The following is a 24,952-nucleotide window of genomic DNA, read 5'->3' on the forward strand; positions in this document are numbered from 1 at the left end:
GAGGTAATGTGGTCTTTGCAGCTAAAATTCTCAAGCAGTAAATATATCATGAGTACCATTTTTAGGGCACCACCCTGGATGGCATTTGAGTACAAAATATTAACTTTTAAAAATATGACAAGAGCCTCTTTTTACTCTGTGCTATGGAAAACTGTGTCAAGGAGTTATGCTGTACCCCACAAAGTTTCCTGAATGATGTAGTTCCTCAGAGGACTGACAGACTCTAAGTATTCACTCTATGAATATATGTGACATCTGTCATGAAACATTAATCTAGAATCTAATGTCTTTCAGCTTCTAAAAAAATGTTTTGAAAGCTTCCTTTTTATTGTAGTGAGTGGTGCCATTTGAGACATCTGACACAAAATGGCTATGGTGAATTGACTGATTTTCTATACTATATTTTTCAGATGAATGAGCTGATATGGATATTATTGGAAGCCTTCATGGGTTTGTTTCTAACTTCCTTTTTCTCTAAAAAGAACTGAAAGGAGATTTAAATGGTTTTAAAGTACTTTTTGTTTTTGCAAAAGAGTACTGAGTTGCTGTATGCATGTGTTGCTTAACAAAATATGCTACATATGTTGGGCCCAAATGGAGCTTCCCCGTGATATTTACTGTCACCCAAGATAGAGGGTAGTGTGATGAAGTAATTAGACCTGGAGTGTAACTGAACCTCATTGATCACCATAACCAGGACCTTGTATAACTAAGAAAGCATACAATTGTAGCTGGTAGAGGACATTTCTAGCTATTGATGATATTTGAATATACAGGATGTATGAAGAGTCCAGAAGTACCCCAAAATGGCAAACCATCTGAACATTCTCAAAGGAAATTGATTTTTATGTTTGGGTTAGAACTTCAAAGTGTTTTCCTCTTCCCACCAACATGCCTATGTTTTGCTAAGGTTTAATTTCAACCAGGTGCTATCTTGCTCCTGAAAGATGGTACCTTCAGAAGCACAGTGGCCATGCTATGCAATTTGTCCATTTCTAACAGAGCTAGAATAATGTCATCTACTAAATCACTAGTGACTTTGCAGTACCTGTTGTAAGTGTTTCTTGGAAACCTCCCATCTTCATACCAACCCAGCCAAGCCCTACTTAGCTGCTCTGGTCTCCCAGTAGCACTCCCCAGTGCAATATAGCTATAAAATGTTGGCAAGTGAAACAATGAAAATGTAATTTCCAGTAATACATGTGAACTGCAATGTGCACTATATAAAGGCACTAAATGTACATGCTTTGGCAATATATTTATATTCTTTTTTTTTCTCTCTCTCCTCTTACACTTACAATGTGAGGTAAAGGAGAAAAAATCAAAAAGTTTCCACCTTTGAAATGGGTTTTCCTGATTGTTGTCAGAAGAACCACAGAGATCTTAAGCCCTTAATGAAATGCTAACCATGGCTGACTATTTCACTTAGTTTCCCATTTGCACAGTGGATCCTGTGATCTGAATGATGATTTATCTCTAGCATATTGCTTTGCAGGAAATGGGTTGCAATTGGTATTCAAATCACTACACGTATTCTGCTAGTGGTGAATAGCATATCCAGCTTCAAAAAGAGACTATACACTCAAGTTATATTTTCAAAAACTCTAAGTTTTCTTATCTACTCTGTCTTAATCAGAAAGAATTTAAGTTTAGAGGAGTAAATTGCTTCCCCATACATTGGGCCATTAAATCAATAGGGAGGTTCTACTTAAAAATCCCACTGTATCACTCCATAAAATAAATACAATGTAATGATTTTATTAATACAATTTTATGTACACTTCTTACTGTTCTTTGAGTTTGCTTCATGAGGTGCTTAGATATTATGGTAATGAGGGAAGCATATGAACCTTTGTAGAATAGAACTTTCTCCCTATTGTCCTGATTTTGTTTTTGCTAATGTCACTGTAATCTGTAACTATATATTCAGAATAGAAGTCCTTTTCCTGCTGCCTCCAGGACCTAGCTAAATATGTCAAAAGCCAAAACACTTACTTGGTAAGCAGTATACAAGGAGACTTGCTGAATCTTTGGATTTTTTGAAAGCCAATGTATTTGGGGTTCCCTCTCAGCTGTAGGCAAAAATGACCCTCCTCATCTTAGGAGGGGGTGGGAAGAACAAGGAGGAGTTTGGTTGGACCAGCAGGGGAGGGCCATCTCCTGGGAGCAGGAGAGGAAAAAGGAATGCTCATGCCCAGACATATTGGAACTGAGACCCTCAAAGTGATCCTGGGAATGTACCTATGAAAGGGGCTTATCTGCCTTCCATTGGCCAATTGAGGGGGATTAGGGGAACTGATTGGCTCTCTTATGAACCCCCTTTCAATTCCCAGAGGCCTTGTTGAAATGACTGTTGCTAAGTCCACTGCCACAATGCCCTGATGGGACTGCACGTTTCCACCCCAGAAGAAGCAGTGACAAGGCAGTCTAAGTAGCAGCACAGCAACAGTGAATAGAGGGCAGCCTTCCCTCCCTGCCTTCTGAAATTTAGGGCTTGGGCAGCAGAAGTGGAAGCTAGAGCAAGGCAAGAGGTAGGAGACAGTCAGCAGCATCTGGGGGATCAGCCTATACCTCTGGCAAGAAGTAAGTATTCAGTCCACTAGCCACCCCAAGTGGCAGAAGGACCCATCCACAGCCTCCTAGAGATGTTGGAGCCATGGCAGCTGAAGTAGGAAGTGACTCCTTCTTGGAACTCTGGGGGGTGGGGAGATTGAGGCTTGAGGTTCCCCTTGGATAAGATGGTTTCTCAGTGCCCTCAGAGCAGTGGAAGGGGATGGGATTCCTCCATCTGAGTGGGCAGTAGAAAGCAGGAGATGGAGCAGGGGAACCCAACAGAGCTAGCATTACTTAGATATAGAGGAGCCTTCTGAGGTACAACAAGAGGGAGCACGGAGCAGGTGGGAGGTACCCTACCCCGTCTAATGAGAAGAGGGTCACTGAAGTATGCAGGCAGAATGGGGCCAGGATACCAACTGAGCTCATACAGTGGGTGGTGAGTTGAACACACACACCTCTCTGGATTGTAAAGTTCAGATAGGATGGAGGTTTCCTCCTGCCAAGGGGGTTGCTCAGTGGTGCAGTTCCGCTCTCCACCATCATTCAAGGTAAAGCAGGGTTGGGGCGGGGGACAGATTCCCTGGAGTGGTATCTGGAGTGGAAATCACTGTCCCTTCATCCAATAGTATGGGACTCCAGCCAAGAGGCAGAGGTGGGGAAAGGTGACAGTCAGAAGAAACTTAAGTCAGAGCCTTCCTGGAAGGAGCACTCAAGCATCCCAGCTAGGGAAGCAGGAGTAGGATGTACCAGCATCCCTCTGCAAGGGAGGGGGCCAGCAGCAGACCTTCAGGCACCAAGTTAGGTATAGCTACAGATGTAACTCCCCACCCCTCAGTGCCAGGGCAGTAGAGAAGCAGTCCTAGGGGGTATGAAAGGAATTGGCTGAATCATTGTCAACTTTCATTTCCAAAAGGCTGGAGACCCCACCTAACAGTGTTAGTCCTTCCTCAAGAGAAAGGGTGCTGTGGGTTCACATATAAGGTGGAGACAGAGTCTCCCAGCCTGACCCTGAGCTGGGGAAACATGCAGCCAAAAATGGGTACAAGAGAGAAAGCAGGGGCAGTTCACCTAAGACAGCAAAGGTTCCAGCAGAAAAAGAGGATCTGATCACTCCCCTCCCAAAAGAAGCTAACCCCTCTCTATCGTGAAACACACAAGTGCTTTTGAAAAGTGGGATGCCAGGAGACCATATGCAGGAACAGATAGGTCCCATCAGATCCTTTGTAGCCCATTTGTCAAAGATTATTGTGGGAAAATTTTGGAAAGGAGAATTCATGGGTGTGTTCACATTTCTGTTCCATGAAAATCATGTGGAAAATATTGGTACAAAAAGGAAAGAAGGAAGGTGCCAAACCCAGTAAGCCCAGAGTGACCAGGAAACTAGATGACTGGTCCACAGCCTTTAGTATACACAAATGTAATATGGAAATGGAACCCCGACCAAAGTGTCATCCCTCTTCAAATATTTAGATGTCATGTCACGGACACATGCCACATATGGTTATGGGGCATGGTGGAGGTATTATGAGGAGTTAAGACTTAGGGCAGCAGAGGAGCCAAACTTGCCCTGTTATCAGAAGGCCAAAGTCTAGTAGCTGACAGGTATGACCAGGTTATTGGTACTGAATCCACAGGCTTCAAAGGGCAAGGTCAGGCTTAAGTGTATTTCATATTTAATGAAGGGAAGCATTTCAGTCCTCTTATACATACAAACATTGCTGTAAGAAATAAGATGGCCAGTATGGTGCCTACACTTGCTATGGGGGTAGTGGAAAAGCTCAGTTTGGTGGAAAGTGAGGTGGTCATCAAGTGTCCAATGCTTCAACAGGGTCAGTGAAAGGGAGCAGGAGTTCTGGAAGAAGCCCCATCCCTCATTAAATTAACAGTGTTAAGGACCTTGTTATGGGATTATCCTAACATGACAGATGGACTTTATATATGGATGGAGATTTCAGTAGGTTTACAGTTACCATGTGAGGGAGAAAGGTTGCAAATATGGGCAGAAAAAGTATAATATGTTAAAGGATTCAAACAAATCATTTGGGGAAAAAAATCAGGTAACAACTAACAGAGTATCTGAGCTTTTTTTGTTTGTTTGTTTAATTACTAATGCCTAAGCTACTGCTATCCCCTCTGTGTTTAGTGACTGAACAAGAATATAGGATTATATATCATTTATCTTACCCTCAAGAATCCCCTGTTAATTACACTGTTGAATCTCAATAGAGTTCAGTTTGGTATTTCTCGTTTGTACAGTGGTAGCTATGGTTAAAGAATGTGACCTAGGGACACAGTTAGTAAGATGTGACATTAAGTCTGCATTTAGGTTACTCTCTGGTAATCAGAAAAAAAAATAACTTGCTGGATTTTCAGCTTAAAGGACATTACTATTTTACAAGGCCATGTCTATAATCCATATAATGTTAAGCCTTGGAAAGTCTTACAACAATGCTGGAATGGGTGATTATTAGGGAAATGGACATGCACCAAGCAAATCACTATCTTTGGGGCTTCCTCTTTGCAGGAAAACTTGGGTTGGGTGAATATGCTCACCTGTTCAGAACATTTCCGGAGATATCAGAGCATTTGGTCAGGAGATATCAGAGCATTTGGCCATGGAAAAGAAAGAAAGCTTATCGCAGAAGTGTTAGCAGTATGAACCAAACTCCTATAACCCTTTTTTGAAACTTCTGTGATCCTTTGTACATGAACCAGAAAGCTCTGTATGTATAATCCTACATGCTCTGAATTTAGGTTGAACTTCAGTGTGTTATCTAATGATGGACTCTGTGTAATCCTTATTCCGATATGTTGATCATTAGGAAATGTGTCCAGATGTTCAGAAAGGCCACTGAATGGCCCAGTACATGACAGCAGCTGTCCACATCATTCGAGAATGCCGTAGAATTAATAGGGTTATACTTAAATTATTGAAATACACAATGGACTTAGGAATGACTGCTAAGGATTTACCTTTCTACGTAAGTTATTTTGTCTGTCTTGAAGTTTTTGTAAATAAACCAGTTCTGTGTGTCTTTTATAAATTTATTAAAAGATTAAACAAGCAGTTATAAAATGAATATAAGTTGAAGTTAAATATATCAATAGCGAGATGAACTTTTTTCTTGATTTAATTTACACAAAGTATATTACAATGATGAACTGATATTACAACTGAAATACAATCAATAAATCAATGCTTCAATTTATCTTGCTTGCAAATTACTACAATTATACTGAGCAAATTAAGGAGAACAATCCTTTTTAAGGATTCACAGAAAGGGTAATGGGAGAATCCTTTTCCTTTAACTTAAGTAATTTAGCTCCAGTTCTGCTAAAAGTAGTTATTTTGCCTTGATTTTGAGGAAGTACAACTCGTAAATGATTTCCTAGTAGCTTTCCTTTTGGCTACCTCTCTCCCATTAGTCTTTACAGTTCACAACAATGGTTTGGCTGTGTTTGTCTACTATATTTTTCTCACCATGTTATACAATGCTTGTCACTTTTGGCACAAAGAAAGAATAATTTCTAAAGCTTCTCAGATTTAGCAGCTTTAGAAAGACATTGGTTTCACCCAGGGATTCATTACTGTTTCAATAGCAGACTTAAGGCTTTGGTGTCTACTTTAGGAAATAGAAACTCACAAAGAAACACATATACATGCACATACACTCTAATGGGCACTGGAACAATTTGAGCAACCTCAAATTACGCTATAGAAGGATCTTAACATTTTCTTCGTAGAGTCTTCGTATGATTCATTTTAGCTTAGTTCTAAAATAATATTTGATGATAATAACATGCTACTTGAACTCTGTCACAGGGGGATCTGGTCTTGATTCTCTCTTTTGGTTGCACCTCAAGACTGGTTTAGTGAATGATTAGAGTTCTTCACTTCTCCTCTGAGTGGTTGGGCCAGGGAAGGAAGCAGGATACAACTTCTGGTGGTACAAGTGAGTCCCCCTTCTTTCTCCACAATACTTTTTTACGGATCACTGACTCCTCTATTTTGCCTTGAGGGATACTCTTGTCTAATTCTGGGTTCCATCATGTTGGTACAGGTCATCTGGGACCAATTTCTTGACACCTTGGTCTTGGAGTCATATTGAAGATTCCAATCCAGGATTTATGTAACAACCCAATTTGTTGCTAACTGGAAGCAGATGCTTCTTAAAAACAGGACAGAAGAAGTTTCCATGTGATAAGGAATTGGTAAGCACACTTCTGCTTTAGGCCCCAGATTCAAGTGACCTAACTGTTTAAATATAATTTATGACTATTCAAGGTTATACATTCATTTCCACACATTCTCATGACACTGAATTAATTGTGTCACAGGGAAAATAGCCTAAGAATTGCAGTGGAGATTAGCACACTTGTATAACCTTTTATCCTAATAAACTTTTGCCTACATCAGTGGTTCCCAAACTGTAGGTTACAACCCCAAATGGGGTAATGCCATCAGCAGATGGGGTTACGACAATCCTGAGTGTGTGGGAGATGCCATTTTGTGCCGCACAGCATGACCTCACATGTACAATGTGTGTGAGGTTATGCTGTGTGGAGGATGCCATTTTGCTCTTCAAAATGGTGTCTCTCTGGTATCGCTGGAGGAAATACTTAATTAAAATGGAGTTGTACCAGCAAAAAGTTTGGGAACCTCTGGCCTATATATGAAAATTGCTATGAGATGCTTAAAGTAGCTATGCTAAGCTTTGTTATACATGTGTAACCCTTCTGCCAGTCAGATTTAGCAGCAACAAAGTCAAGGTTCAGTATCTAGGGGTTCCTTTTCAACAATACTACACGAAACTGGCTCGAGCCCCCACTCAGTGACCTGGGACAATTACACACCACCCTCTGGATGCCTCTAAGAGGAAATACTTATCCTCTCTCAAGCACAGAGTCTGAGTGTAGTAAAGAAACTTTTAATAAAGAGGAGTGAAGTAACCCGGCATTAATTTGGGGAAATGCCACAAACAGGGTTCATAAACATAAACAATGAGCAAAAGACTCATCCTTCCCCCCAACCCCCCCACCCCCAAGTAAGTTGGGCAGTGTCCTTTTCCATCAGGTTAAGTCCAGCAACCAAAAGTCCCTTTAGTGCCTGTCCCTTCTCTGCACCCCACTCACAGTTATTTTTCTAGGTCAGTGCAGGCCTAGAATTCAGAGGTGCAGCTGCAGAATTCACATCACACCCTGGGTGGAAAGGCAGGGGGTAAGAATGCACCTTGCTCACTCCACTGTCCGGGTACTCGCTCATCATTCCTCTTCACCAGCCACCCTCTCACCAATCCACCGGCTGCCCTGCCAAACACTCGCCAACCCACCAGGATGTCTTCAGGTCCCACACAGCTCTCAGTGATTTCAGCTGTTAGTTGGGAGCCTCACTTCTCATGCATACTGGGCAGTCTCTTCAAGCAAGTCTAAGGCTTAGACCTAGGTTTCAGTGATTGTTTAAACAAAAAACAAAAAAAGTTACATTTCCTAACTCTCACTGACCTACTGCCTCTTCTTATGTCAGCTAGCCACTCTCTTTAACCCATTCTGGTCCCAGCTACACTGTGGATCAAGGCATCCTCTACAATGGAAATAAATACAGGATTTCCCCTTATAGGGTATAACAGGTCTTTACCTAGGAGAAGCCTTTCCCCCTCAGTTTACACAAGCCTTCTGCAGCTTGCTTCTCATTCTGCCTCATTTTTCTCTCTCACTGAAGGAGGTTTGTACAGTCACAGGCTGCCCTAAATTAAATTAACCAGAGGTAACCTTTTTCAGTTCATAGGAAAAATAGCTTTAACTGTTCTAAGACTGCTACACCTGCCTTCAGCCACTCTTGCAGAACTGTCAGGTCTGACTTTGTCGCATAATGTAATTCCTCCAGTTATTAACCCTTTGAAGCTTCAGCCTGGGTAGAGGACATATTGTCAGGCTGATTACCAGTACATGAGCAATTTGAAGGTTCAAACTGGATTCTTTAGAGACCAGCAGACTAAGAGAGGATGTTGGGATAAATAGCCTAGTGGTGAACTAACTGAGGGCTTTGTTCTGATCCAGCAAATGGACGAGACCTCTGGTCCATGGATGAACCGAGTCCTTAGGGAAGGTTTGGGAGGTCTTTGGACTTGGTTCTTGTTCTGAGCAAAAATTGCAATGGTCTTGAAACCACAGAGAAACCCCTGGGCTGGTGTGTTGAAGGACTATTCCTGCAAGATCCCATATTAGAGGGGGTGATCTCTGGTAAGTTTCTTAGCATGAATGTACATTATTTTATTGTTGTGAATGTGTCATCTCTAGTGCTTTTACCTTATGAATAACATAGGCTTCTTTAGAAAGAGCTATGTGGTAACTTATAACTGTGGGCAATTACACTGTTAGTCTCTGAAGAGAAAGCGAGTGGGCATGCTGAGGCAGACTGCCTTTTTCTGGGAATAACACAGTGAAGGCAGGGAACTAGACAGCCTGGAAATACCTCTCCCCCACCCACTTCAGGAGGGAGAAAGATGCAGGTCTCCACCCAAGAGAGGCAACTGCTAGAGAGCCAGAAGCCTGAGAATGGATGTCCTCGCTGGAGCATAATGGGGGAGTATAGTTGCCCTGAACTGTGACAAAGTCATTGGTGTATTCGAGATTTTGAAGCAGAATGGCCTTCAACTCAGTGCCACTGAAATCTGCCTCCTAAAGCTTATCCTTCAAACAGTCATTACTGATACTGAAAAATGATGGTGACAGAGAACAACCTTGCCAAACACCTATGGAGTTAGGAAACCATTCTGTGTATCTGCCATTGACTTGAATGCAGCTTTCTATTCCATTATAGTCAAGCAATGACACTGTCATCCCAGGAGGCCGAATTGCTTCATCAGATACCACAAACTTGTTTGATGCATTAAAACAAAAGCCTATCAAAAGTGCTGCAACAGTTACAGAAAACAAGGGGCATGTTGGGTGGTGATATCAGGTAGGGCATTTTGTGCCCAACTGGTGGATGTCACCTCTGGAGTTGAGAAGCCTCATCATTTTGTTTGTATGACCAAAGAAAGGAATAAACGTTTGCGGGTATGTGGAACTTTTCTACAGTAGTTTAATGGGGTATCAGTTTGGCAATCTGTTTGGATGCTGGGACCAGAGTTACAAGTACAATCTGATGCCTCTGGTGAAAATAGTATTGTAGGCAATTACCAAGGAAACTGGTGTGCACAGAGATGGCCTGAGGAGTGGAGAGAGCATAGTATAATAAGAGATATATTACTTTTCTTGTTTTTTTCCCCAACATTGCTGGCAGTCATTACATGTAGTAAGGAACTTATAAACAAATGAGTTAGTTTCTTGTGTGATGGCTGGCAGTTGTTCAAATCATTAATCAACAGTCAGAAAAGTCAGCACAGGTAATATGGCTGGTAAGGGAATTAGTATTTCATTGCTTTTGTTAAACATATTTTTTTTTGTGCAGTGCTTATTTCTGGCAGAGATAATGGCACTGCCAAAACTGTCTTAATTTCAGGATGATACATTCTGGAAACTAAGACCAGCTGATTGCATAGGTGATGCCTCAGAGTTTATGGAACAATGGTGATATTAGGACTTGAGGGCACCTCCATTGCCCCAAGGATGTTCAGGATTGAAACAGCTTTTTTGAGTTCATAGATTAGTGTTAAAGAAACCCTCAATCTGTTTGAACTTCAGGGTTAGTGAAGTTGTGCCACAGGCATCAAGATGACAGCTCCAGATGTGCACTGGAATTGGCAGATGGGCAGTTTAAACAAGGATCTGTGTCCTTGAACATTAAGCTATTAAAATGCTGATCAAACTGGGAAAGGGGTCACAAGGTGCTAAGAGAATGCTGAATAGGTAGGAGTGCTAAAAGCACTAGTGAAGCCATAACCATGCAGGAGCCAGACCCTCTATTTGTATGTGGGGATGGTAACTATGTGACTAGGTGCTTTAGAGCTACTTGGCTCTTAATTTGGCAAAACTTTGGACAGATTCCTTCAGGATGAGTGCAGTGACAGCTGCAGCATTTGAGGGTTTTGACTCACAGAGTGTTCAGGTAAATGGGTGTTGGAAATTGGACCATTATATGGCCCTACTGACGGATTACAGAGGCAAGTGAAGAATTTATCCATTTTTTATTGCAGGAGACATCAGAAACAAGGCTGATGTATGGATTTATAGGCACTTTTCAATTCATTGCCCACATTGTGCAGCCAGTTCACAGCTGAGCTTCATACTATAGTGATAAGCACTATAGAAAATCCCATGAAGAAATTAATAATTCTGTCTAGAGAACACTGTGCAATAAATAGGGTCTCATAAACAATGAAGACAAAATAAAATGTGGAATAGCTGCTCATTAACAAGCACCATCCATCCTGTGCACTTGAATGAGGCAGGGGCACTGTGGGAAAAATAATGTGACCATGTAATTAAAAAATGTGTAATTCATAAGGCATATGCACAATGGGTTCAAATTAAGTGTACGCAGGCACCCTGAAAACTGGCATTTCCTAACTTTAGAGTATATGGCTTTGCAAGCTTAATGTATTTTTAACATTTTTGGTGTGTAATTAGAGAAAAAAAGACTTTCAAAGAGGAGTTCTGTAGGCAAGAAAGAAAGCGTTAAAGCAGCTATATGTCCCACTCCTCTCAGAAGTGAATCCAAAATGGCAGCCAAGGTTTTTACAGTTCTCACAATTAAATACAATTTTCAAATAATCCTCCCCTTACATTATGTTTATTGTCTCCACTTCACTGAAACTGGGCTTCCAGGTTGGGATTGTGGCTATCCACCTTCAGTGATATAGGAAAAAGGGTATGTTGTGGGATCAGGGGCGGCCCTAGGTATTTTGCCGCCCCACGCACAGCAAGCAGGCTGACTTCAGCGGCTTGCCTGCGGGAGGTCCCCGGACCCGCGGATTCAGCGGCACGCCTGCGGGAGGTCCACCGAAGCTGCGGGACCAGCAGACCCTCCGCAGGCAAGCTGCCAAAGGCAGCCTGCCTGCCGCCCTTGCGGCGACCGGCAGAGCGCCCCCCGTGGCTTGCCGCCCCAGGCACGCGCTTGGTGTGCTGGTGCCTGGAGCCGCCCCTGTGTGGGATCAGCTCATTCTTCCTCTGCAGTTGTTGATGGGTAAACTGCATTCACTCTTAGGGACCTGCACTGGGGTAAATATGAGAGTTAGGATTCAGAGGAATGTGGCTCAGCCATGGCTGAGCATGAGATTTGTCTGTCCTGAAAGGATCATGAGGCAAGTATGGCAGGGAGCTGTCAAACCAATTTATGGGAATAGGGCCTGGAAGAATGTGAACTGTAAGATTACCAGAATCTCTTTGGGCAATGGCGGCTCCGGTGTACTCACACAGGAATATCCGATACAATGTGCCTGGGCACTTTAGGGATCCTGGAGTGCATTTATCAGATAAAGGGGCTGACATTTGGCTGGAAGACTTTAGGATTGGATTGGACAGGAAATATATATCAGTCTGTGGGGTGAGGAGTGGAGGTGGGAGATCAATCTATTTACTGGTATTCCCAGTGACTGGTGTCCGGTGTGGATGAAAGTTTAAATGGTCCAGTTCCCAGCAATAAATAAGGCCCAGGACATGGCTGGTGGACTTTTTTGCTTGGTACCTCTCTTCTACTTATGTAAGGCGAGGATGAGAGGCTTCAGAAGCGAGCTGAGTTCCAGGGGTTAAGATGAAGAGGCTCTACCTCGAGTTATTTGATTATATGGTGGGAGCCCTGTAACCCTGAATTGACTCATTAAGTAGCAAGTATGTGAGGGGCAGTGAGCTGATAGCACCTCCTCCCTTCATAGTGTTAAGTTAATAAAGTTATGGCCTGCCACTTAAATCCATCTCTGTGTCTGTCTTTCATTCATCGGTGTCCTGATCAATCAATAGTTAATTTCTTAGTGGAAATTAATAAGGATAAAGGAGAAGCTTCTTCTCAAAGAGAACAGCTTGGGCATTGCTCACAAAGAGGAAAAATAAGTTTTTAAAAGAGTTAAGAAACATTATTACCCTTTAATTTTGCTAACAAGAAGGGGAGATTTAATTTCATTATTTATCCCACAGTGTTTCTTACTGGCACTTACTACCACTTGTCCTTTGGGAGTTTTCACTAGCAGTCTCCAGTTTGTTCAGGTAGCCTTTCTCCACACAACCTCCAACTGAAGCTGCAACTCAGTTATTTACAGCTCCCATCTTTTCTTGAGCTTTGCATTTCTTAAGTTTAGTGCATCACTAAGATGTGCATCACTTACATCTCTGATATAATTTCGACAATGAGGTCAGGCGAGCCATGTCTCTGGAAAAAGTCATAGATGAGAGTCCCGGAATTAATGTACATGTCAACCACTTCTCATATGTTATAATACAATGAATAAATCATGATTGAGTAATGGTCATAGTAAAGTTCCCTTGTATGCTATCAGAGAAGGTAATAGCTACTTTTAAAATCTGATAGCATTTATCAGATTTTTGTTTGAATCATGCTATATGTTCCTAAACATTAACCTGCATTTCATACTGTAAAATGTCTTGTTGTCACTCTGTAGTGCAGCATATATGCAATGCACTTTGTTAGCTTCCAGGGAGTAGTGAAAATAGGTATAGTGACTGGGTGTTTTTACATAGCTTCAGTACAGTATACAGCTGTACCTATATGCTTTAATGGATACATCTGTTCCTTTTTGGCCTATAAATTTCAAAGTCACTCTAATGTCAAATTCAGATACTAGCTGTGTTGTAATGTGTCTGTGTGTGACAAGTTTATGCAATTTAGCAACAGAAATCATTCTTCATAACTGCTTTTGGGAAGATGATAGATGGCACCATCTTTCTTCATAGTGAAATGTCATAAAAGACATTAGTTTGGTCCTTCAGTTGCTAACGCTATTAGATCATTTCTATTATCATTTTAAATGAATCCATAATTAAGATGGTCCTATTTCTGCATATTTAAAATCTTTGAAACAGGAGATAACTTCCTTGTCACACAGCAACAGACTTTTTGAGAAGTTCCATGAGAGGAACAACTCTGAGAAAATATTAAGGGCGACATCAACAAAATGTGAGGGAATCATTATTTTTGTTTTAATCATAAATTTCAGGAAAAAGCTGAAGAGCTTTCAGGATTCTTAGCTCCAGAGCTATAGATATGTAACCATATCCTGTAGGGAGCAGAGATATCCTCACTCCTTCAACTTATACAACCACCCAGTTTCTCTCCTGGCCCATTCCCAGCGTACAGTCATTGGCATTCAGGCTGACATCTGCCATTGGAGAATGATACTGGGGTAAGTATCTGAACAGCTTTTCTTTGTCAGCCAGAGAGATAATGAACAGGGCTCTGTGAACCACAGATAATCCTCACACACTCACAACCCTGAAACTGGGTTGGGAGAGTCTGGAAGAGAGATTGTGTCCATCCACTGAATAGTTCCCTACCCCAGAGCAATTATATCATTGGAAGGAAGAAGGAGACTCCTTCAGCAATCACCCATTAAGGTGTAATTATTTTTTGTCCTTTTAAAAGGATGAGAACCCCCTTTCAATCCTCTGGCATGTGCCTAATGGAATTGCACAAGGATCAATATAACTATAAGTGATTGTACACGGCTCTAATGCATGGGAGAAAGAAGGACAGGAATACAAAATGGGCTGATCAGGATGGGATATAGGGAGCTGGGAATTCATTTAAATTAGCAGATCCTATCTGTGTGGATCCCTTCTTATCACATAAAGGCTCTTTGGGATTTAGTCTGATATTCTTAAAGGCATCAACAGGAGAAACCAGCAATAACAATAGGAAGTTCTTGAAAGGAAAGACAACAATGACTGTAGAGAGAATTGCAACACCCATTCTCTATAGGCAGGGCTGGTAGCGCCACCTATTATTAAGGTTGCCCAGCACATACTATTTTAAGACCTTGATTTCAGTTTTGCCAAACGTTAGCTGTTTTGACTAAAACTTTCCATGTTGGGTGACTGCCACAAGCTGAGCTGCAGTGTTGGTGGAGGAGGGAGACTGCAGACTAGATGAAGAGCCTGGGGAGGGAACCTGGGAATGCAAGCCAATGAGTGGGGAGTGCACATGATGGACCTGGTCTGGCAGTGAATCAGGGTTGTTTAGAGAAGGAAGCTGCTCTTTGTAAGACCCTTGCCTCATTTGTTGCAAAAGTTGGAAAGTGTGTGGCAAACAAGGCAGAGGATTGCAAGAGGGGGTTAAAAAAGCGTTGAATGCTGCCCTGGAGAATTGAATTCTATCCCTGCCTCTGACACTGAGTTCCTATGTGATGCTGGACAAATCACTTAAACAATACTTTTCACAGGTGATAATTAATTGTGTGTAACTTGTTTTCTGGGTATCTAACTTGAAACCCTGGAGTCTGATTTGCAGAAGTGTTGAGCACTCACAGCTACAACTAAAGTCAGTGAGAGCTGTAGTTGAATATATTAAGTGGTAAATAATACTAAGTACTCTGAAAAATCAGATTTTAGCTGTCTCAAATTGGGCACCCAGAATTAATGGAAACTTTTGACCCTAATCACTCCAAATATATCTACAATGCAAATGGATGAGTGATTGTAGTATGGGTAGGCATACTTGTGCTAGATTTAATCTAGTTAGCACAGGTAAACAACAGCAATATAGATGTGTGCATAAGCCAAAAAGTACATTACCTACCCAAAGTGCCTGGAGGGCTTTTACTCAAGTTGCTAGCCCATGCTGAAGCTTGTGCTGCCATGTCTACTCTGCTATTGTTACTCAAGCTATCTAGATTAAAGCTAATACTGATATGCCTACCTGTGCTACAATAACACTTCATTTGCGGTGTAGACATAACCTCTGTGCTTCAATTCTCCTCTTGTAAAACAGGGATGGTACCGCCTTCTCACCTCAGAGCGGCTTTGTTTAAATAACTAATGGTTCTCAGGCAATCAGATACTGTAGTGATGAGCACCAAAGAAAATCCCATGAGGAAATGAATAATTCTGTCCTCAGAGTAGGGTTTGAATGTTGTGTTGTAAATTAGTCATGGGACCAGACATTGAACAATGAGGATAAAACAGTTCATTAACTGAGGACCATTCATCCTGTGAACTGAATGAGGCATTTTTCCTATGGAAAAAATAGAATGTGATCATTCATAATGAATATGCAGAAAGGGGCCAAATTCAGGTTGCACAATCAGGTTCCTAATTTTGGGTGCTTGACTTTGCAACCTTAATTATGTATATTTAACACAGGATTTTGTATATAATTAGAGAGGGAAAAAAACTCTGAAAAAGGAGTTCTGAAGGCAAGGAACAAAGCTTTAAAAGTGGTCATATGAATCACTCTCTCCACACAGGAGTGAATCCAAAATGGCAGCCAGTGTTTTCTATTCCCACAGAGACATTACATTTTTCAAATCATCTACCTGTGATGACTGGGGTGAGTGTATGTGATGCCTTCCTTCTCCCTGTTCCTATTTGTTTTCTAGTTCCTGCTTCCTGAACTGAGTAGTCCATTTTGTGTGTGTGTGTGTGTGTGTGTGTGTGTATGTGTGTGTGTGTGTATGCGCTAGTGAATAGGAGCGGCTAACAGGGGAGTTTTGCATGGGAGTTTCCGGGGGGGGATAAGGGAGGGGCCACATACACTTAACATTCCTTAATCTTCTTTAAACTTAAAGCCGAAAACCAGCCCCTGATAAAAACAAAACAACAACAAAGAAATGATTTGCAGGAGTAAAAAGAGAATACAGACAGAAGTCCAGCTTCTTGCACTCAATGCAGCATGTATGATTACCTGCCCTATGGGCAGGTGGCGTATATGTGCATTTGGTTCAAGGAGCTCCTGGCCCTCAGAGACTATGTACAGGGTTTGAAGACCAGAGTGGCTGAACTGGAGGAGCTGAGGGAGACAGAGAGGTACATAGATGAGACTTTCTGGGACACAGTAGAATGGTCCCACTCGCAGTCTGAGAGCTTCTGTGCTGTTGAGGAAGATGGAAGTCCCAGGGAAGGAAAACATCCAACTGGAACAGAGAGAAATGATCCCATAGTTGTGACCCTCCTTCCAGATGATGTTGTGGTATCCTCTTGCACTGAGGATACCTCTTTGGGGGAGGGAACTCCAGTCATTAGGAAGAGACAGGTATTAGCAATGGGCAATTCGATCATTAGAAACATAGACAGCTGGATTTGCAATGACTGAGAACTGCATGGTGACTTGCCTGCCTGGTGTGAAGGCTGCAAATCTCTCGAGACCTCTAGATAGACCGGTGGTTGTGGTACATGTAGTTACCAATGTCAAAGGGAAAGATAGAAGAGAGGTCCTGGAGGCCAAATTTAGGCTGCTTGGTAAGAGATTGAAGTCCAGGACCTCCATGGTGGCATTCTCTGAAATGCTTCCAGTTCCACGCACAGGGTCAGTTAGACTGGCAGAACTGCAGGGCCTCAATGCATGGATAAAATGATGGTGTAGGGAGGTGAGGTTTAGATTTATTAGGAACTGGGGAAACTTTTGGGAAAGGGGGAGCCTATACAGGAAGAATGGGCTCCACCTAAGCCAGAATGGAACCAGATTGCTGGCACTTAAAATTAAAAAGGTCGTAGAGCAGTTTTTAAACTAAGGGCTGGGGGAAAGCTGACAAGTGTGGAGGAGCACGTGGTTTGGATATCCCTTAGGAGAGGATCTATAAATGGAGATTCCTTATGTCCTAATAAGGAGGAGAGGATAGAAGATGATAAAATACAGCTAGGATCTGATGAGAAACAGTCAAATGAAAAAAAGGTTCATTCAATTACATCGTGTAATGGCAGACAGCTAAAAAGTGAAAAGTTTTTAAAGTGCTTGTACACAAATGCTAGAAGTCTAAATCATAAGATGGGTGAACTAGAGTGCTTCGTATTAAATGAGGATATTGATATAATAGGCATCACAGCTATCCTTAAAACTGTTTTCAAATCACTAACAATAATGGACCCAGTTTGCCACCTTTCTTCATGTTTAGAGCTAGTTGAATTCGATTTTAATGGGGTGTCCTAGGGACTAAAATACTTTTCATCATGACTGCATGTGGCAGAATCAGGCCCAATATATTTCAGTCACCAAAATATAAACAGATACCTTTGGCATAAAGTTTAGCTACATTTATTTTTATATGTTTGTACTGTACATTTTTATAGAATTTTACTTTCAGTCGTTACTGCTGTTTGACACACATAGCACCAGATCCTCAGCTGGTATAAATCAGCATACCTTTACTGTGTACTGACACCAGCTGAGGATCTGACCCTTAATGAAAACATGTATTTCAATTACCTCTTTCTTTTAACATGAGAGCTTTTATATTAAAATAATTAATTTTTATTCTTATATATGTAAGCAGAGTCAGGATAAACTCTACCCTGACATCTGGTGGTAAATTATGAGGAGTGGGAAAGGAATTTTAGGCATTTGCATGGAGTGGGGAAAGGATTTTCAGGCATTTGCATTTGCATTGGCAAACCCACTCCACTTAGCATAGCGTACAGCAGCCTGGGATGGTTATTTTCACAGCTGTGGAATCCCCAATTTCTTTGTTATTGGGGCAGGAGGAATAAAGTGTTGTCACCCTGATTATGTAAATAAGGAACTATGAAACTGCCTTATGACAAAGAATCTCACCATCAAGTAAATAGCACTCGCTAGACAAGGGACGTGGGTGCCAAAACCCAGTGAATTCATAGAATCATAGAATTCAAGATCAGAAGGGACCATTATGATCATCTAGTCTGACCTCCTGCAAGATGCAGGCCACATAAGCCGATCCACCCACTCCTGAGCTAATTCTCTCCCTTGACTCTGCTGTTGAATGCTCCAAATCATGATTTAAAGACTTCAAGTAGCAGATAATCCACCAGCAAGCGACCCCTGCCCCATGCTTCGGAGGAAGGCGAAAAACCTCCAGGGCCACTGCCAATCTACCTTGGAGGAAAATTCATTCCCGACCCCAAATGTGGCGATCAGCTGAACCCCGAGCGTGCGGGCAAGACTCTCCAGCCAGACCCTCTGGAAAAGGCTAACAATATCCCAACATTGACCCTTTGTACTAATTACCAGTGTGGCACGTTATTGACCTATTGACTAAACCCGTTATCCTATCATACCATCCCCTCCATAAACTTATCCAGCTTAATCTTAAAGTCATGGAGGTGCTTCGCCCCCACTGTTTCCCTCGGTAGGCTGTTCCAGAATTGCACTCCTCTGATGGTTAGAAACCTTCGTCTAATTTCAAGCCTAAATTTCCTGACTGACAATTTATATCCGTTTGTCCTCGTGTCCACATTAGCACTGAGCTGAAATAATTCCTCTCCTTCCCTGGTATTTATCCCTCTGATATATTTAAAGAGTGCGATCATATCTCCTCTTATCCTTGTTTTGGTTAAGGAAAACAAACCGAGCTCCTCAAGTCTCCTTTCATACGACAGGCTTTCCATTCCTCGGATCATTCTAGTGGCCCTTCTTTGTACCTGTTCCAGTTTGAATTCATCCTTCTTAAACATGGGAGACCAAAACTGTACACAATACTCCAAATGAGGTCTCACCAACGCCTTATATAACGGGACTAGCACCTCCTTATCTCTACTAGAAATACCTCGCCTAATGCATCCCAAGACCGCATTAGCTTTTTTAACGGCCACATCACATTGCCTACTCATAGTCATCCTACGATCAACCAGGACTCCTACGTCCTTCTCCTCCTCCGTTACTTCCAACTGGTGCGTCCCCAGCTTATAACTAAAATTCTTGTTAGTCATCCCTAAATGCATAACCTTACACTTCTCATTATTGAATTTCATCCTGTTACTAATACTCCAGTTTACAAGGTCATCCAAATCTCCCTGGAGGATATCCTGATCCTTTTCCGAATTGGCAATACCTCCCAACTTGGTGTCATCCGCAAACTTTATCAGCCCACTCCTACTTTTGGTTCCGAGGTCAGCGATAAATACATTAAATAAAATCGGACCCAAAACCGAACCTCGAGGAACTCCACTGGTAACCCCCCTCCAACCCGACAGATCACCCTTCAATACGACCCTCTGCAGTCTCCCCTTTAACCAGCTCCTTATCCACCTCTGGATTTTCATTTCGATCCCCATCTTTTCCAATTTAACCAGTAATTCCTCATGCGGTACCGTATCAAACGCCTTATTGAAATCTAGATATATTAGATCCACCGCATTTCCCTTGTCTAAAAAATCTGTTACTTTCTCAAAGAAGGAGATCAGGTTGGTTTGGCACGATCTACCTTTCGTAAAACCATGCTGTAATTTGTCCCAGTTGCCATCGGCCTCAAGGTCCGTAACCACTCTCTCCTTTAAAAATTTTTCCATGACTTTGCATACTACAGATGTTAAACTAACAGGCCTGTAGTTACCTGGGTCACTTTTTTTCCCCTTCTTGAATGTAGGAACTATATTAGCTAATCTCCAGTCAAACGGTACAACCCCCGAGTTTAGAGATTTATTAAAAATCATCGCTAACGGGCTTGCAATTTCACTTGCCAATTCCCTTAATATTCTAGGATGAAGATTATCTGGGTCCCCCGATTTACTTCCGTTAAGCTGTTCAAGTTTGGCTTCTACCTCAGATACCATAATGTCTACCCCCATATCTTCATTCCCATCAGTCCCTCTACCACTATTCCTTAGCCCTTCATTAGCCTCATTAAAGACCGAGGCAAAATATTCGTTTAGATAGAATTAAGAGAGGTTGGGGATTGGTGTGTGTACCTGATGGTATGGGCCCCTTTTGAGGGTCTGGAACACCAATTGCACATCTTCCTGTCTCCACTGTTGAAGAGCAGAGCTAATTTTGAATCCATTAGGAGTCCATCTAGAGGCTGCTGACCTGAATTCACATTGGGCCAATGGTGCACCAGCACTGGGGCTCCCCTACTACAAGCTGAAATCACTAAGAGCTGAAATCACTAAAAAAGCTAAGCTTACTGAGCTGAGATCACTGAGTGCTGTGTTAACTAGAGGGGGAGCCTGAACATCTATTGCTAAGTGGCTGTCAGAGCGGAGCAGTTGCAGTACGTTTGAGCAGCCCACAGAACAGTGAGCGGAACAGAGTGGAGCGGTTTGCAGGGACGGCTGAAGCGGTTCACAGGTCGGCTGGAGGAGCGGCAGAGCAGGTGGTGTGGAGCCAGTCATGGTGAAGGCTGCAGCAGAACTCCATGGAGAGGTGGAGCAGTTGGCCCCGGCCCATGTAAGGTGCCCCTTAACACCCTGTGTGTGTGCCCCCCCCCATTTCCACCCAGGCTGGGGGGGTAAAACTCTTCAAATTTTAAACTCTGGGGTGGCACTGACCAGAGACAAAGACTTTTGGGTTGTTGGACTTTGGGGTGATTGGACTTAAGACCCTAAGGGGGAAAGGACAGTGCCAAATGTACTTGGAGGTGGGTTTTTTTTGCTTATGGTTTTTGTATAATCCTGTTTGTGGTGTCTCTCCAACGTGATGCTGCATTGTTTCCCTCGTTTATTAAAAGGATTTTGCTACACTCGGACTCTGTGCTTGCGAGTGGGGAAGTATTGCCTCCTAGAAGCGCCCGGGGGGTGGTGGTATGTAATTGTCCCAGGTCACTGGGTGGGGGCTCGAGCCGGTTTTGCATTGTGTTATTGAAACAGAACCCCTGGATACTGAACCTGGCCCTTGTTGCTGCCAACTCAAAGGGGCAGAAGGGTTACATATAAATTATTGTTACCACAAATTCTTGATTAAGAGATTAAACTTTTAGCTACAGTCGGTATGATCTTATGAAAAGGTATTTTTTGAAAGATTTCATGAATAAGATGTCAAATAATAAACTTATAATATCCCAAATTTGCTTTCCTCCCAACCTTGAAATAGCACATTTATTCTTATTTAGAAAGAACCATGTAATATAGTGTTCCATAATCCATCACATTAAGATATACCAAGGGTGCTTGGAAAGGTAATGGCATCCATAGGGTCGGAAGCTCAGCCCTGGTTAAGTTTCTTAAAGCTGCCCTGACAGTTTGGGCTGCATTAACAGGGTTTATTAATTTCCCGCAGTATGTCTTTTGGGGCTAGTGAGTGAACAACTTGAGTACCCTCAGCCTGTTCCTCTTTCCTCTCCCCTTCCTATGTGAGGCTCCCTTAATCAACAGAGTTTCTCCAGGCATCACAATCACACACACAAGCTCCCTTCATTGCACAGATCCAGGGGAGACGTTCTGGGTATTTATTTTCTTTGGTTTGGGGTTGTGTCACTGGCTATAGTGATTTATTAGATGTCTTTACCATAGAAAACTACTTCAGGCTACTTTACTCATCCTCAAGTTGAAATTTCTAAAGAGTAATTTAATGGAGGCTTCAGTGCTTCTTCAACGTTACTACTTTGTTCTGCAGTGCTACACGGGCTCATTATAAATATTGCTGCAATAGATATGTCCTTTCCTTGAGGATGGAATGTAGGCTTGTCTGAATGTAGGCTTGTCACGACAGATCATTCTTTTTCACATTCTGGTTCATTTCCAATGCTTCCCCCCCACACACCCACCCTTTTTTTTTACTTCTTCTCCTGAAGAATTACAAAAAGACTGAGAAAAGAAGATGTACACCTAGATACAAAGTAACTTCAGGGAGTTTGCCTTTTCTTAGCTCAATTTATTGCCCTTGAACGTCTTGGAGAGTGAATTGATGAATAAACTTAAATGACTAATGCTTTATTTGGCCTGTCAGCTCTTGGAAAAAAGTATCTACACTCTACAAGTTGGTATGACTAGAAAGGTTTTCCAATTCACCTTGGGCACGTCCTCTTATGCTGAATAGTCAACAGTGTTTTATGTGGATGATATACAGCTTATATATAAAACCATGTCAACTACATATCTCCTACCTACAATAAATGAAATATTAGACAGACAGTCTTCGAGGTGCTACAGTTTTTTATTCACTTAATCTTTCTTAACACTGTTTACTGACAGCTAGAAATAGTCAAACTCCAATCTAAGATTATATTTTTCAGAGAACAGTGTCAGTTCAAGGTCATATCATGAACTATACATTTTTCTTGGGTTCTGTTTCAGATAAATATATTTAGGGTGAATTATATTAGTGGAGAATTATATTTGGAACCAAGGACAACGATATATATTGTATAGTCTAATGTACTTTAAAAAAAACCCAAAAACAAAAAACCTTTACTATAATCTTGGTAGATTATATTGTGAAGGTCTAATCCTGAAATCCTTTCTCCTTACAGCCAAAAATTGTTGGTCACATCACTCTTCTGCTTCTACTCAAAATTTTGTCAGTGTGAAATTATGATTAAAAGACATTTCTGTGTGTCTGTGTTTTCACGTTTCAAAAACAAAATGAATAACCCTTGCTCACACTTTCACAGAGAGGTGATTTGCCGGGATATGAAATTATGGAAAAGACAAGAATGACAATTTTTGATCAAAAGTGGTAAGCAAACTTTTTCACACCTCTAATTATGCATAGATTCCCAGGCAAGAAGGGACCATTGTGATCATTCAGTGACACTGAAAAAGATTTGGGGATCATGGTGGATATTCAGCTGAACATAAGCGACTCTGTGGTCAAAAGAGCTAATGAAATGCTGGGATGTTTAAACAGGGGAATCACAAGTAAGAGTAGAGAGGTTATTTTACCTCTATATATGCACTTGTACGACCACTACTGGAGTACTGGGTCCAATTCTGGTGTCCAGAATTCAAGAAGCAGGTAGATAAACTGGAACGGGGCCAGGGAAGAGCCTCAACAATGACTGAAGTATTAGAAAATGTGATAGAATCAAATAGCTCAATCTAGTTAGCTTAACAAAGAGAAAGCTAAGGGAATACTTGATTACAGTCTATAAGTATCTACAAGGGGAACAAATAGCTGGAAGTTGCAGGTAGACAAATTAATAAAACTTTGATAATTACTTCACAAGGAGGTTGCAAATGCAAAGTCTTACCATTGGTGTCTTATAATGACTAGAGAAGATTGCCTCATATCATTACTGAAAGAGGGCCAGACATTCTTTAAAATCACAATGGTTTTGTGATTCTGATCATTAAATTATAATTTTGTGATCAGTTCCTTTGTATCTGTTAAGACAATGTCTACTAAAAAAAAACCCCTCCCCCGCAATGTGGTCTGCAACATTTTTTGAATTAAGGGTCATGGATTATCATCCTGGGGAAAACCAGACTCCTGCAGCATACACATTTAATTAACTTTCTAAGGCCGTTAAAACCTTGTGATTATTTTTGCAAGCCATTTTCTATGTCTTCACTTCAATCAGTTTTTACAGTGTTGAGCACAACTCAATACAACAATTTTCTCATAGACATTTTGCCTATTCAGAATTGCTTTTTCCACCTTTGCTTCAATTCATGCTCATGCACCAGACCTGTGGCTTTTGAACAAGTTGATTACACAGGAAAATAATATTAGGAAATCATTTAAAGCAATTAGCAACTGGAAAGCAGCAGCAGATTAAGCACCATGTGATGAGACAGGTCTATGCAGAATAGCAGAAAATGTTCTACAGTTTGAGAAACAATCCGCTGGAAAACTTTCCTCTTTAAATAAGTCTTTCCATTTAAGAATGACATTCACAGCACTGACACCCCCTTCTGAAACACTTACCAACAACAAAAAATCAACCCCAAAACCTCTATACTCAAGTGGAGTTTTGCCCCTGAATAGGAAGAAGTATCAGAGACTCCATGAACTCCAGGAAGGATTTCACTACTGCTGTTGATTATATATAGAAGGTACTCAGATACTATAGTTATAGTTGGCAATATAAAACCCACATGTAGATAGAATTGAAGACCACAGTTGAAGAACCACTTGATTGACCATCAGTTTGAGTCTCTGTCCTAAATAAATAATAATAGTCAATACAATATAATTTACAAGCCTATGGGAAAAGTGTGTGCAGACTGCCCGTATCCAATACTATTCAGAGCTGTACAGACATTCCTGCCTCATAGAGTGACCCTACAAGCTGTACTATATTGTTATGGATGAAAAGACTGAATACAATTTAGGCATCATCCATTTTGCCAATCTGATAAAATATTATCCAACTGCTGAAGAAATTGATTAGCCTTGGGATATAATGGCTTCCTAAAGGGAATCTAAAGGACAAATTTCTTTTTGAAATATACCAGTACTTGAGTTGAAGATTCTGTACCTTTCAAGTATCAGAGGGGTAGCCGTGTTAGTCTGGTTCTGTAGAAGCAGCAAAGAATCCTGTGGCACCTTATAGACTAACAGACGTTTTGCAGCATGAGCTTTCGTGGGTGAATACCCACTTCTTCGGATGCAAGTGGTGGAAATTTCCAGGGGCAGGTATATATAAGCAAGCAAGAAGCA

Source organism: Mauremys mutica, chromosome 1 (genome assembly GCF_020497125.1).
Source record: "Mauremys mutica isolate MM-2020 ecotype Southern chromosome 1, ASM2049712v1, whole genome shotgun sequence".
Classification (NCBI taxonomy): Eukaryota; Metazoa; Chordata; order Testudines; family Geoemydidae; genus Mauremys; species Mauremys mutica.